The sequence below is a fragment of the Tenrec ecaudatus genome, chromosome 3 (assembly GCF_050624435.1).
Source record: "Tenrec ecaudatus isolate mTenEca1 chromosome 3, mTenEca1.hap1, whole genome shotgun sequence".
Taxonomy (NCBI): Eukaryota; Metazoa; Chordata; class Mammalia; order Afrosoricida; family Tenrecidae; genus Tenrec; species Tenrec ecaudatus.
Genome location: NC_134532.1, coordinates 176,620,649 through 176,636,893, shown reverse-complemented (window position 1 = coordinate 176,636,893; position 16,245 = coordinate 176,620,649). Strand labels below are relative to the sequence as shown.

Here is a 16,245-nt window from a genome sequence, read left to right as displayed (position 1 = left end):
ATATGCATTTGTTAAATGCATGAGAGAATACACTTAACATCCGCTCATTTTATTATTTATAAAATGCACTTCATTAAATATGTTGCCAATTCTACAAGCAAACACTATCCTGGTATTATTTTCATTTTGATAAAAAGTCTGAAGCTAAAGTTTTATGTTCTCTGCGAATTAAATGCTACTCAGTGCAGTCTTCATTTCAATGGTATTGCCTAGTGCGCCTTAAAACAAAATTTTATGTTCTGAGAGAATGTTGGTTTTGGTCTCATTTGACTGGTTGAAAAATCCACAACATGTTTGCGTATTTAGTTGTCCATTAGGAAAATGCAGTGCCCCTTTTGTTCAGGAATGATTTTATCCTGCTTTGCATCCAGTAATTATCACAATTCTAAATGAACTCTACTAAAATGATTATATGGCATGTAAGTCTAATGCTCTTCCGGTCTTTTTTGAATACATATTGGTTATGAGCTGCTTTTTGGATGTCAAATGTATTTCTAGTTTTCCCAAAATGCCCATTGCTTGAGGGACCTGCAAAAGGAAGCTTTCTGACTCTCCCAGCTGAACTCAGACACGTTTGATCTTAGCACAGATGGTGAGACTCAGCTGTGGTGGGAAACAGGTAAAAGCGCCATTCTAAGTGCTGCTGGCACTTCTCCAGAGGCTTGACAACAACAGGTGTTCCTGATTGCCTTTAAAAAAAATTCTCCACAATTACAAATCAGTTGCTGTTATGCTTGTTTTTGAAAACAAAGGAAACTTTTCCCATCAGAGTAATAAGCGATTAAGGATTGTGATAACTTTAATCATATTGTCAGAGCTCTTACCTCTAAATTCTATAGGATGGAGTTTTATTTATGCATTTTTACTAAGAAAAGACAGTGAAACGTATACAGGGAAATACCACTCAGTATGGAGATGGGTGCTGCATAAAGCAATGGACCCTCGCCAGGAGATGCACTAGCAATGGCGAGAGGACGACCGGCCATCCTTGGGTCAGGCTAAGAGGGCCTTCACCAGCACAGCCAACATTAAGAAACATCAAATTCGCAATATTAAATTATATTTGTCCTTTTAATCTCCAAGATGACCAACACGATTTCAGCTAGCTGGATAATTGAAATGCCTGGACTAGACTGACTACTCTTGATCTGATTGCTCACTTAGAAATTGATCTTCAATGAATCCTTTCAGGCAGCCGTGATAATCGATCATGGTAATGTGATGAGAGGCAGCTGTGAACTGGAATGGGCCCAGGTGGATTAGGGGGTTTTCTACTGAAGAAACCATGGAGAATGTGAAGAAACAGCACTTTCTTTCAGTAGAATTTACAGTGGAACTCTGAAGAACATGTGTTTGAAACGTAATGGCCACTTATATGTGGGTTAATTTTTCCTCTATGACTATTAGAATGGGCTTATGCATTGTGAGTTTCCACTTAAAATGATGCATTAGAAGTTCTTTTCTGCTCATGTGGAGTTTCAAGCAAATGCTCACAACACTTGAGCTCACCACAGTAGCAACAGGAAAAATAAATCAGTTACAAGTGTGCCCACACACAGTTCAAATCTATGGTGCTTAAAGGTCAGCTATAAATTAAATGTGGATTTTTGATTACTCAGGGTCAGTTCATCTACCTCCCTAGTTGTGGAAAGGTCAACTGTACTACCATTAAACATGCATTATCCCCCTTGCCCTTAGTAATGTGTCTTTTTTTTGCTTTATATTACATTTAAATTATACACTTATCGCACAAATCTCTGTGGGGTAATTATATTTAAAACGAAACACAAGCGGTGCACAGGACATCGGATCATAAAGTTTGGAGTTAGCACGGCCTGCACAACTGGAGTAGAATGGTCTAAGGAGCCTGAAGTGGACACATGAGGTGCAGATGGTGTCAGCCGGTTTGCAGTTAACAGTGGGTAGAACATGAACTCAGAGGGATGGGTCAGGGCCATCTCAAAGTTTTTATGAACTGAAGTATAGATGGGGTTTTATTCTGCTTACATTATAAAGCCAGAAGAGGTTCCTGAAAAGCAGAATGCCAATTTTAATGATTTATTTTTTATATCCAAAAGAGAAGAGAATAGGCTGGATATAAGAAAATCAGGAACTGCTACATATGTGTAGGCAAACCGTGGCAATGACTTTAACTATTATTGCTGGATCTCCTTTAAACGTGGAGCAAACTTAAACATGGACAGGATGCAAAGGAAAAGAACAAAGAGGGAGCTCAATAGAAAATCTTCTTTTTTGGCAAAATCATTTAGTAGATCATGACGCAATTTAATGAGATTTGAAGACTTTAAAAAGTTAGACTTCATCTTCATCTTTCTCTTAGGAATATGTATCACATATTCAAAGTGTGATCAGATTGGAAGTTTTGTATATGAATATTGTACTTAAGGAAGAGTTAAAGACTGTTGTCAGTTGCCATGGAGTTGATTGTAATTCCCAGTGACTATGCATGATGTACAATGTGTTATCTTTCTAATCATTGGTATGTTTTAATCCATTCTTCTGGAAATTGTGTCATTTCAACTCAGTGAAGGCGTCCCTATTTTCATTGGTGCTGCACTTTAGAAAACATGAAGTATTTTTCCAGTGGTGTGTCTTTCCTAATGACATGTTTGTCCAGAGGAAGTAAATATATCACCACCCTTGCTTCTTAGGAATATGTTTGTCTGCTAATTCTGGGAGACTACAATACAGTCCACATTCTTTGTTGTAGCTAACAATCGACTTCACGTGCATCAATTAGTCTTTTGTCTTCCTTTTTCACTATGCAACTTTCACATGCACGTGAGGTTACAGTAAGTGACACAAATTCAAGAATTATTAGTATAGTAATGGGATTTAAAACTCTGTGACTGGGTAAAATCCCAAAAGGCACAAGGTTTAATTATCCAAGGAAAGAGGTACAGGTCACAAAACTGTAGTATTTCAACATCCAGCTATATTCTCTAAAGTAGAATGGATTCACATGCTTATATGAAGTTATTTATCCTACATTTTAAAAGTTTAATATCTGAATTTTAGTTCAAATAATGTAAGGGAAAACACGTATACTATTAAAATTTTAAGTATCTATTGACACATTGGATGTGTTATGATTTAAGCTATGTTAAAGACCACATACTCTCAATTACTAAGTACTATTTAATCTATCTTTATAGGAGATGTTCAAATCTTTGAATTAAAAATATATATATTTATTTTATTAAAAGGGATTGCATTCCATAACTGAAGAAATTCAAATTTTATAACTGCAAATGGCATTGGGAATAAAATTTCAATACAATTCTTTGGAGATCTTAGCAGTTTTTCTTCCTGCTTATTAATCAGCCAAATATATAATCATGGTTATATCCTAAGATTTCAGCAAGTTAAATCCATTATTATATGCAGGACAGGGAAAAGTGAATATTCACCAGCTTCATAGGGATTAGCTATACCTTTCCTGTTGTGTGTAAAATTTCATCTTGAATTTAAATTGCAATTTCTATTCCTATAAAATGAAAAAAAAACCCAGAGAAATTTGTAATAAAACTGTTAACTGGTAAGAAAAGCTGCCTCTCAAAAACTGACCACAGTTAGATGGCATTCTTGCCTTCTGCATCCTCTGTCTTGGAACTCGATTTAAACCATTACACTGATTAGAAATGTGACTTTCGGATCAAGAAAGTGCTTGGATTACTAGTAAGAGGCATGATGGTTGAAATGTTCTGAATTAGGTTCCATAACATTGACCTGGCTTTCTAGATTTCTAGATTTCTGATTCCACACTGAAATCAACATTAAGAAAGTCCGTCTTTGAGTATACTATTTAACTTCTTTGGATTATGACATTGTTGAAGAGTATTGAAAGTAATATGAATTGCCAAAAAAAACAAACACATTTGTCTTAGAAATACAGATAGTAGGCTCCTTAGAAGCTAGCATGGGGGAACTGATCACAATGCGCTACATATAACCCCTCCCTGGGGGACAGACAACAGAAAAGTGGGTGAAGGGAGACATTAGTCAGTGTAAGATATGAAAGAAAAATAATAATTTATAGATTTTTAAAGGGTTTGTGAAGAAGGGAGGATGGGGGAGGGAGGGAGAAAAAAGGAGGAGAAAGTAGAAAGAAAATGTTTTGAAAATGATGATGACAACAAATGAACAAATGTGCTTGACACAATGGATAGATGGATGGATTGTGATAAGAGTTGTATGAGCCCCCAATAAAATGATTAAGAAAAAAAGATGACGATGGTAGAAATAAAACTAACTGTGTGACCCAATTAAAGCGGGGAAGGGAAAGTTAGCATTGGCAGGAGTTTTCCTAACACACTCTGGACATCTTACTACAAGTTATCAGTCCCTGGTGAAGAACACGGTCCATTGTAAAGCGGACAGGCATAGTCAAAGAGGAGGGCCATCAGTGAGAAGGATGAACACAGACACTGTAACAACGGCTCCAATACATAACCCTTCTGAGTGCAGCACGGAGGGAGCGATGCTTCCGTCTGCTGTACACAGGTGACTGAGTCAGAACTAACTCACTAGCCAACAACGACAGCAAATACCAACCTGTGATAAAGCACTATGTAAGACTCTGCCCCAATGTTCAATATCAAAATGCTGTACATGGGACATTTGAATAAACATACAATTTCTGCCTTCAATGCTTCTTTTTATTGCCTACATTCCATTTTCAGATAATTTTTATCATCTGTTGTGACTAAATTCCCCTGCTCCCCCCACCCGCATAAGCTACTTACAAGATATATATGAGTTCAAGAATATCTTACAGAAAGAAAGTTTAAGATCATTAAACAAAAAAGAAATAAAGGAATCACCAGATCAAGGGAATGTCAGAGACTTGGGAACTTGCTCTCGAATGTAGAGTAGCTAATGCAAATTGAAGAAATGATAAAATACAAGAGCTAAACAGAACTTTGTTTAAAGGCAGCTGAAAAAGACAAAGTAAAACATTGTAATAAAATACAAAAACCTGGAGTTAGAATACAAGAGGGAAGATACTCAAATACCTCAAGATGAAAAAAAAAACACTAAACTATAAAACCCAAGCCTTGATTTGCTATATTGGTGGACTCTATGGGCAAGCTATTTATTGATTCAGGAAGCAACAAAAGAAGATGGGAGAAAACCAGAGACAATGTACCCAGACAATTGGTTTACAATCAATCGTTTCCAGGGTTGCATTGATCGATGATACTGAATGAAGACACCTGTTTTGATCGGACTGTTTGAACAAATTGATAGAATCCTGGGGGCATTCACCAGTTTATGCCAAGAAACCTGGAAGACAGCTATCTGGCCAACTGCCCAGAAGATATCCATAAATGTGCCCATTCCAAAGAACGGTGACCCCATATTATCCAGAAATAATTGAATAATATAATTAATATCACCTACACGTATAATTTTGCTTAAGATAATTCAAAATTAGTTGCAGCAGTGCTATCACAGGGAACTTCCAGAAATTCAAGCAGGATTCAGGAGAGGACATAATGGGAGGGCTTTTATTGCTGACATCAGATGAAGCTTGGCTGAAATCAGAGAATACAAGGAATATTCTTCCTTGTGTTTTATTGACTATGCAAAGATATTCCACTATGTGAGTCATCATAAACTATGGATGGAAACTAAAAAAAAAGAACACTTAATTGTGTGCTCATGGGAAATCTGTCCATTGACCAAGGGGCAGTTGTGTTAACAGAACAGGGTAACCTGAGTGAACAAAATCAGAAAATTTATGCTATGGTTGCATCCTTTTGCAATACCTATTCAATCTGAGAAATTGAACTATATGAAAAAATACAGTATCAGGATTTGAGTAAGGCTCATTAAGAATTGATAATATTCAAATGAAAAACGTTGCCTGCTGAAAGCAAATAGAACTTGAAGCACTTAGTGATGAAAATCAAACAATGTACTCTTCAGAATAGAGGACAACTCAATGTACACAAATCCGTACTCTTCATGATTGGGCCATTAGGCAGCAGCATATAAATGGAGAAAAGACTGAAGTTGCCACACCTTACATTGTACTTGCATCCACAATCAGTCTTCATTGAAGTAGCAGTCAATAAATAAGAAAGATGCATTGGGCAAATTTGTTGCAGGAGACTCATTTGTAGTGTTAAAGAGAAAAATTTCCACCTCGAGGACTGAGCTATGCCTTTGCTAATCATGGTGTTTTCAATCAACTGACATGTATATGGTAGGTGGACATTAAAGAGTGAACACTGGAAGATCATTGATGCATTGAAACTGGAGTGTCATTGGAAATCATCAAAAGTGCTATGGAATGCCGGAGAAGAAACCCATTTGTCCTGGAAGAAGCTTAACCAGAATGCTCCTTAAGAGCACAGTTGGCGGGACTTTCCTCCTGCGCGTTGGCTATGTTATTCAGAAAGCCCGGTGGTTTTAAAAGAGTGTTCTTGATAAATTAGGTCAGTGACAAAGAGGCAGACCTTTGATTAGACTGATTTTCACGGAGACTGCAACAACGGCTTAAACAGCATCATGATGGTCAGGATGGCACAGGCTGAGCAACATTTTCTTCTGTTTACAATCACTATGAATCGGGACTGATTCAGACACATAACAATAGGGAAAAAAGCTATTAAAGAAATGACCACGGCTATTTTCATGTAACAAAAAGGTGTCATTCACTTTCGTATGGGTTTCAGGAAAAACACATTGAAATAATTTCATGTTATAATCTTGATGTTTTCATACCAAATTTGCTTTGTAATGGATGCTGTCCATTAGGTTCACAGTCACAGCAAACTCGTGTGCAAGAGAAGACAGAGCAGCTGGTCCTGTGCCTCACAGTCATGATACTTGAGCACAGTCAGAGGCTATAGCCACCATGCCAATAAAACTCCTTGAAGGTCTTCCAGCTTCCTACAAAACTACACAGCCTCCTTTTAAAAAATGAAAATACAACACAGCAAATATTTTCAGTAGTTTTAGATATGCAGAAAAAGAAAAAAGAAATTCACCACCTAGGTATCAGCTTCTCAGGTGCTCTGGTAGAGTAGTGGTTACATGTCGAGCTGTTTACCACAGGGTAAGAAGCTGAAAGCTCTGTCCAAAATGGCAACTCACTATGAGTGGGAGCTGACTTAAGGTCAAGGGCATAGATTGGCTTCATCATTGAAAATACACACAACATAAATGGTGACTATAAATGTGGACTTCACCAAATAAAGTGCATAGGAATTAAATTGAGTATATCTATGGGAAAGAATGATGGAGAATTTAATATCATGAACCCAAACAAGGTCAGGACCTGATAATGGAGCAGACCATCAGGTGCTTGTAAGTAATTTCAGGCTAATGCTGAAGAAAATTAAAACAAGTCCATGAGAATCAAAACACAATCTGGAGTATATGCTACCTAAATTTTGAAAACATCTGAAGAACAGAGTTGATGCATTAAACACGAATGGCACTAATATGCTGTGGGAGGAATCAAGAGAACCACATTGGAAAAAAGCAAATTGTCATTTGAAAAACAAGAAGGAAAAAAAAGTGGATGTCACAATAGACTGTGAAACTTACTTTTCAGTATACAGCAGCAAAAATAAATTTAAGAAATGATCAAGTAGAAGGTTAAAAGAAAAATGTCAACGGGCAGTTGTTCAAGAAGACCAAAGCACAGTATTATAGTGGAGTTGAAAACCAAAAGGTAAGAATGCATTCCACATATCTCAAACGGAAAAATGTGAATAAAAATTCAAGTTGTAACGTTGAATAGTACATGGATGATCTTTTGAATCATGCAGGAGGCATCAAAAGAAGAAGGAAAGATTACACAGAATATGTGCTCCAAAAAGAATTGATCTACCACTGCCAGAGAAATCCCGTCAAAGGGAGGTCCTGTGTGACCTGGAGGCAGAAAAATAACTTCAAAGGCAAATCCACCAAATCTTCTTAAAGCTGAAAATCAGAAATGCCTGCTGAGTATTATTGCCTTTCTGCACAACTGACCAGCATCCCCAGTGGCTTCCATACATCTGCCTCCCCAGGGCAATCGCACCCTCCTACCCACCTGTGCTGGACTTTCCCTGCCGCCATCCAAACCTATTTCCCCTCTGGGTTCTGGGAGCTTTCACTACCTGGGGTGGGCGATCCTCCAGGCAATGCTTATCCCTCCATTTTCCCCCTCTGTCTTCCTGGTCCCATCTCTACGTGCTTAGTTCACCACCCCCCACACAACTGATGAGTGGGCATGTCAATACAACCAAAGGATCAGTAATCCTCACTCAAACTGAGTTTCTTTTTATTTGTGTTACTTTTAATTTTTTCTCCTTTTCCCACTTACGTACTCTTCTTGTGTGACCCTACACCTCTCGGAATACTGGTGGCTCACAGAAGAGCCATGCATACCACCACAGACCCGCGATCATCCGCTTAAACTAGGTGTTGTTTGTTTTAATTTTTGAAATGTGTCCATTTTCCTTCCCTTCCCTTCCATTCCATTTCCCCTTCCCTTCTCTTAACTTTCCTTTCGCCCTTCATCCACAGGTGCCCCTCTGAAGGCGCAGAGCCTCTCTTCTTCACTCTGTCAGATCAACGCCCAAGCCATGCATCCGCCTTTTTATCCCTTCTCTGCTTCTTTACACATTCTCTTCTTGCCTTTTCCTTTCTCTCTTTATTCCTTCTCATTTAACTTTATTCCTGCCTTTTATCTTTTCTCTTTTGTCATTCTCTAGGGACTAGTCTTTCCTGAAAACAGGTCCAAAGTAGTTGAGATGAAATCTGGCCACCTTTCTGTGGTAGTTACATAATCTCTTGTCAATTTGAGACTTATGAGTGAAGGGGTAGAGGTTAGCCTGTCAATCAGATCACAGCTTGATGACCTCATTTGGAGGTGCTAAGGAGATAAATAACTCACTGGAGGCAGGGCACACACTCCCTGGTAGACATTGCAGCTGACAAGACACATGGCGCTACACTAGTGCCCTGAGCTGGAGGAGCCACGCAGGGACTCCTGCCAGCACTGAGATGCTTCAATTGCTACCAGGTCCAAAAGACTTTCCACCCACTGGTTGGTGATCCTCCTGCCTTCAACATCATTTCATGTATTTTGTGAGTCTGACGAGGATTTTGCAGATTGTTATCGGGCATATGGGCTAATATTAGATTTATGAACTTGATATGGACTAGGCTGGGACATTTTCTCAATATTCAATTGCTGTTTCATGTAAAGTTCTTTCTTGTACACATATAAGTGTCTCTCTGGATTTGTTTATCCAGTCTACCCAGACTAACACAATTTTCTCTAAGGATTATTCTGACTGCTTTCAAGACAGAGATATATGGTTTTCTTTGGAAGTTTATAGTATTTTCAATATTCTTCACCATCCCCACAATTAAAATACACCACTAATATATATATATATATATATATATATATATATATATATATATATATATATATATATATATACATACCATAGTGAATGAAGGGGGAAGTGCAGAGTGGAGACCCGAGGCCCAAGTGTCGACCACTGGAGATCCCCTCATAGAGGGGTTTAGGAGAGGAGATGGGTCACTCAGGGTGCGATGTAGTACCGATGAAGAACACAGCTTTCCCCCAGATCCTGGATGCTTCCTCCCCCAAACTACCATGATCCGAATTATACCTTGCAGGACTGGATAGGGCAGAGGTTGTACACTGGTACATATGAGGGCTGGAGGCACAGGGAATCCAGGGTGGACGATACCTTCAGGACCAGGTGTGTGAGGGGTGATGCTGGGAGAGTGGAGGGTGAGTGGGTTAGAAAGGGGGAACTGATTACAAGGATCCACATGTGACCTTCTTCCTTGGAGATGGACGGCAGAGAAGGGGGGGAAGGGAGACTCCGGATAGGCCAAGATATGACAAAATAACAATCTATAAATTATCAAGGGCTCATGAGGAAGGGAGCGGGAGGGAGGGGAAAAAGAGAGGACCTGATGCAAAGGGCTTAAGTGGAGAGCAAATGCTTTGAGAATGATTGGGGCAGGGAATGTGCGGATGTGCTTTATAAAATTGATGTATGTATATGTATGGATTGTGATAAGAGTTGTATGAGCCCCTAATAAAATGTAAAAAAAGAAAAGAAATTAAAAAAAGGAAATGATTAGGGTAAAAAAATTTAAAAAAATACACCACTAGATAAAGATCCTTGGAATATAGAGATCCAACTCTAACAGAGTTGAAGCGAGAAATAAACATTTAGGCAATAATGTTGTTGCTGGGTCATCCAGTCTTTCTGACCAATGGTGAAACAATGCACCACAGAAGGAAACCTTGCTGGGCCTGTACCATCCCCACCATTGTTCCTAGGCCTGAGCCCCTTGTTCCAACCACTGTGCAATTTCATCTCCTTGAGGCTCTTCCTCTTGAAGTCCCTTCACTTCACCAAAATGCCCATCTAGAGGGGCTTCTCTCTACTGACAATATGCTCAAAGTTTGTAGGATGAAGCTTTGCCAGCCTTTTCCTCTAAGGCTGTGCTTCTTCCCAGACAGATCAGTTTGTCCTTTTATCAGTCCATGGTACTTTCAATATTCTCCAGCACCACAATTCAATGCTCAGTTTTTCTTGGATCTTCTTTATTTAATGTCCAGCTTTAACATGAATATGAGAAAAATTCAAAAACAAAAACAAAAATATAGTTTGGAGCAGGTGCACCTTAGTCATCCGAGCAACATGCTTGCTTTTTCAATACTCTAAAGCTTTCTCGTGCAGTACATTTATGGGCTGAAATATGTCTATGGATCTCTTGAGTGCTGCTTCCATGAGCATTGATCATGTATGCAAGCAAGAAAAATCTTTGACAAATTAAATGTTCTCTTCATTTATCATAATGTTACCTCTTAGTTCGATTGTGAAATGTTTGGTCTTTTGTACAGTGAGTTGTAATCCCAACTGAAGGCTATAATCCTTCATTTTCATCAGCAAGTACTTCTGGTCTTCCTCACTTTAAACAAGCCAGATTATCTTTTCTGCATATCACAGATTGCTAACTAGCCTCCTCCAAGCCTGTTGTTGAAGTCTTCTTCAGAATAAGCCAGCTTCTCTGATGATTTGTTTAAACTAAAAATTGAGTAAGTATGGTGAGAGGATACAAGATTGACCCACGCCTTTCCTGATTTAGCCCATGTAGTATTCCCTTGTTCTGTTCTCACAACTGCCTCTCAATCCATGTACAAATTCAGCATGGGGACAATTAAATGTTCTGCAATGCCCATTCTTCTCAAAGTCATCTATGGTTTGTTATCACTCACACAGTGGAATGCCTTGGTATAGTCAATAGAATACAAGTGAGCATCTTTCTGGTATTTCCTGCTTTCAGCCAAAATCCATCTGACATCAACAATAATACCTTAGTTCTTATTCCTCCTCTGATTCTGACCTGAACCTCTGACAGCTTCCTGTTAATGTACAGCTGTAACCATTGTTGAGTAATCATCAGCAACATTTTACTTGCATGTCATATAAGTAATATTGATCTACAGTTTGAGCATTCTATTGGATCACCTTTCTTTGGAAAGTGTACAAATATGGATCTCTTGCTGTCAATTGACCAAGTAGCTGTCCTCCCAATATCCTGCCCTAGACCTGTGAGGGTTTCCAGTGTTTCATCTGCTTGCTGAAACATTTCATTTGGTATTTCACAAATTCATGAGCTCTAGCTTTTGGATAGTGCTTTTAGTGGAGCTTGAAATTCTTCACTCAGCATCATTTGTTATTGCTCACAGGCCACCTTCTGATGTGGTGAAATGTTGAATGTTTCTTTTTGTTACAGTGCCTCTATATCATCTTTCCATCTTTTGATGCTTCCTGAATTCTTCAATAGTTTGTCCTTAGATCCTTTAGACACTGCAACTTGAGACTTGAATTGCTTCTTGTGTTCTTAATATATGCTGAATTTGTTGTTTACATTAGATGTTGGCATATTTCATTTAATTTGGCTACGTCTTAATGAAATGCCCTTTGAAAATTTCTATTTAGCCTTTTGACTTCATCATTTGTAACATTTGATTTAGATAATCTAACATTAAGAGCAAATTTCAGAGACTTTCCTGACATCCACCCTGATCTTTTCTTTCTTTCTTATCTTTTTCATGCTTTTGTTTTTTGCTTTTTCATGAATGATAATCTTGATATCCTCCAATACCTCTTCAGGCCTTTTTTCATTAATGTGCAATGCTTCAACTCTGTTCTTGGTGGGATTAGTTCAAGGTTGTATTTTGGCTGTTGTGGATTTGTTTTAATTTTCTTCATCTTTATTCTGAACTTACATATGAGTAATTGATGGTCTGTTCCATAACCAGCCCCTGGCCTGCTGGTAAACTCTGATATTGAGCTTTCCTATTGTCTCGTCCCACAGATGTCGTCAATGTGAGTTCTGTGGAGTCCATGTATATAGTCACCTTTTGTGTTGCTGAAGAACTTATTTGTTATGAACTAGGCATCGGTTTTTCAGAATTATATCATACAATCTCCAGTTTCATTTCTAGCACCAAGTCCACATTTCCCATCTACTGTTTGTTCCTTTTCATCTCCAACTTTTGAATTCCAATTATCAGTAATTGTCCATGCATCTTGAGTTGCATGTTAGATAAATTTCCAACTGAAGACATTGATAGAATTCATTACTAGCCTTTGTGATTAATGTATGCATTTGAATAATAATTGTATTGACCAGATTTCCTTGAAGACAGATAGACAGGATCCCATCACAGACAGTTTGCAATGTCATTTTGACCGTGGCTACCGCACCATTCCTCATGGTTGGGTATCCTCAGCCTAGTACAGAATAGTAAATTCTATGATTTTCTAATTCACAATTGCCCATAGCAGTTCCTTTTGGCTCCCAGATACCTATGATATTGATCTTAATACCTTTCATTTCATTTTTAACCACTTCCGATTTTCCTAGATTTATATTTCATGTATTCCCAGTTCTGATCATTTCAGATTTCCACAGCTGTTTCTTCATGCCCTATCAGCAAATGAAGACCCTGAAGGCTCTAATCCTATAGGTTCAACTGCATTCACTTCCCTGTGGTGGACTCCAGTCTGAGAAAGCAGCTCCTCAGCTTCTCAGTCATGTTTTGAGTGCCCTTGGCCCAGAGGGGTCCATCCTCTGGCATCTCAGACAATGCTCTGCTTTGTGAAAAGCTGTTCACTTTGGGTGAAGCTGATGGAGGTCGAGATAACGTAACTTCCAATATCATAGCAACACCCAAGCCACAATAGTGTGACAATCTGACAATGGTGGTAGACAAGGAGAGTAGGAGTCTTTATCACCCCTCTATCAAGGAGATACAGATAATCAAGAGAGAAAGTCAGGAAAGAGAAAGAGGAGCTAAACAGCCCAAAGTTCAGGTTGACGCTAAAGAAATGTAAAAGGGTGTTTCCTTCTCCCGTGCACAGGGTCACAATGGGTCAGTATGGACTCAACAGCCCCTAACAGCTGCAACTGCAACAGCAATGGATGAAAACCTTGTTTTGTACTTTTTCTCTGCATGCTCATTAACCATCATCATTAGGTATATAAAGCACCTCCAGTGCTGAATGTATTTGTTGCTACTGGTAAGTACCATTGAATGGATTCTGACTCAAAGCCACACTATGCATGGTGCACGCCTGACCTGCGCCATCCTCACAGTTGTTCTTAGGTTTGAGCCCAGAGTTGAAGCAAGTGTGTCAATCCTTCTCACTCAGGGCTTTCTTTCTTTTTTTTTTTTTGGTTACCCTTTGATTTACCAAGCACTATGCCCTTCTCCGTGCATGGGTCTCTCCTAACAACATGTCTGAAGTGCGAGAGAAGTCTCCAATCCTTGACTTCAGGGAGCTTTCTGGCTGCACTTCTTCCAAGACAGACTTGTATGTGCTTTTGGCAGTCCGCCGTAATTTCAATATTCTTCCGCAGAAATACCAAAGCTCATGGATTTTTTTCCCCCTGTCTTCCTCATTTAGTGTCCAACTTTCATAGGCCCGTTGAGGTAATTGAAAATACCATAGCTTGGGTCAGGTATACCTTAGCCCTCAAAGTAACGTCCTTTCTCTACAACACTCTAACAGAGTTCCTGTGCAGCCAGTGCAAAGCACCTTGGTCTCTTGACTGCTGCTTCCATGAATACGGATTATAGATGCAAGCAAGAATAAACAAAACCTTAATCATTTCTCTATTCATCACAAGGTTACTTATTGGTTCAGTGTTAATTTTTTAATATAGTGTTATTGATATAAAATTTACATATCATGCACTTCCATAGTTAATTCACCTTTTAAAAGAATTATATATACATCATCAAAATCAGTTCTAGTACCCTCTTCCCCCATTCTGCAATCATTACCTGTGCCCCAATTCCCCTCGCTCTCGCCCTATCCCCAATAAATTATTGAATGCTTCGGTCTTCTTTACAGTGAGTTGTAATCGATTCTGGAGGCTGCATTTTTTCATCTTCATCAACAAAGGCTTCACGTGCTCCCCACTGCAGCAAACAAGGGTGCATCATGGGCACATCACAGGTGTTCCATGTGACTTCCTCCTGTCCTGATTCCAAGTGCTTATTTAATCCAGATTTTCTGATTATATAGATTCAGTATGCAGATTGATTAAGTCTAGTGAGAGGAAACAAACCTGGCACCCACTTTTTCTGATTTTAAGCCATTCAGTATCTCTTTATTCTATCATTTAGAGTCATTATGATTCAGGATGTTTCCATTGTAGTGGATTTACTTAGTTTTATTTTTAATAGGTATTATAATCATATCTCATTGCTATTTTAATTTATTTTCCCCAAGTATCAAAGAATCTTTATGTCTCTTGGACACTTTAAGCGCTGTATCTAAGAATGATAGCATCTGCACATCACTTGCTGCGATAGTGCATATACGACACAATGAGCTTGAAAAGGACTCCAGAACGTTTTCATCATCTTTCAAGTCCATGCTTCACCACCCTTTGAAGATCTCTAATGTATTATTAAAGAGAAAGTGCCCCTCCCAGCAAGAAAAAAGAGATAATGACAAGAGTGGATTATAGTAAGTAATAGCACTTTGTCAAGTGTTTCCTGTAATTATATAGATTTTTTTATTGCTGTTATTGTTTTGTTTTCAGGAGCTTAGTAAAAAACCCTAAATATTGTATTATATGGATTGAGATATGTTTAAATTAATTTATTAGTTTAGGAGTCATTATATTATTGATATTGTTGATATTGTTATTAAGCCCTCATAAGAGAATAGGACATGGAGTCTATTCTTGAGTAGTGATATATTTTAACAAGGATGCAAAGATGATTTCCAGTGGAACTGTAACAAACTTAGAGAGATTTATATTATCACTATGTTAGACATTTATCTAAGTTAAAATTTAATCCTTGAAATTTTATTTAATCTTTAAATATACTAACATACATTTTATCTCTGAACACATTGAATTGGCTTATAGAATTAAATAAAATTTTATTTAAATTTTCATCTTTTTTCCCCCTACAATTAAGATGTACTGGCCTTTTGAATACTTTTGAAAGGATGAACGTGCCTTCCCATGCAGAGGAAACGACCAGACATCGCTCTAGCACATTGTCAAGGCCAAGGGAACTACGATGCACACTCGGGTGTTCACTGTGCACCCCAGTATCTTAATAAGTAGAATTTCACTTGTAGATTTTTATTTTAAACATCCTTGGGAATCATGCAGAGGATGGCTTCCAATCATCATCAGGAGATAATTCCCAAATACAGAAGTGGAGACAGATAGGGAGTTTAGCTGTAAGCAGAAAGAACTGGCCAAAAGAAAATTCATTAAATGTGAGAATTTGGATTTGATTTCTGGAAAAATTACCCAAGAATTACTGTAAAAATAGCGTCTCTGACTTCTTTGGCCACTAGAGTCAGATTATATCATTGTCTAGTGAGAGCCGTACCCCCGAAATGCCTTGAATGGACTTGCACTTAAAACCTTTTGGTCATTTTCTTGATACTTCCATTGCATTCTACTCTAAATCAGGTCTCATGATGATAAATACAGCAATATTTTTGAAGGACTACATTTTAGACACTTTAACAAGCATTTTAATTTTCAACAGTTTTATGAAGGTACAATGTAATATTTTATTATTAGGAGAATCATATGCACATTACAGTTCTACTTTCACAATGAAGTATTTGATTAATATTTAAAGTTAACCATACCAAGAATATTTTAGATTTATGA

At 38.1% G+C, this 16,245-nt stretch overlaps 1 non-coding gene across 1 annotated transcript; it reads right to left on the bottom strand.

Annotated features, from left to right (window-relative positions):
- Positions 1-15,527: 15,527 nt before the first annotated feature.
- LOC142444174 (small nucleolar RNA SNORA22) lies at positions 15,528-15,661 on the bottom strand. The gene has a single exon (XR_012783831.1). It is a non-coding gene; the product is annotated as a small nucleolar RNA SNORA22 (small nucleolar RNA).
- Positions 15,662-16,245: the final 584 nt, after the last annotated feature.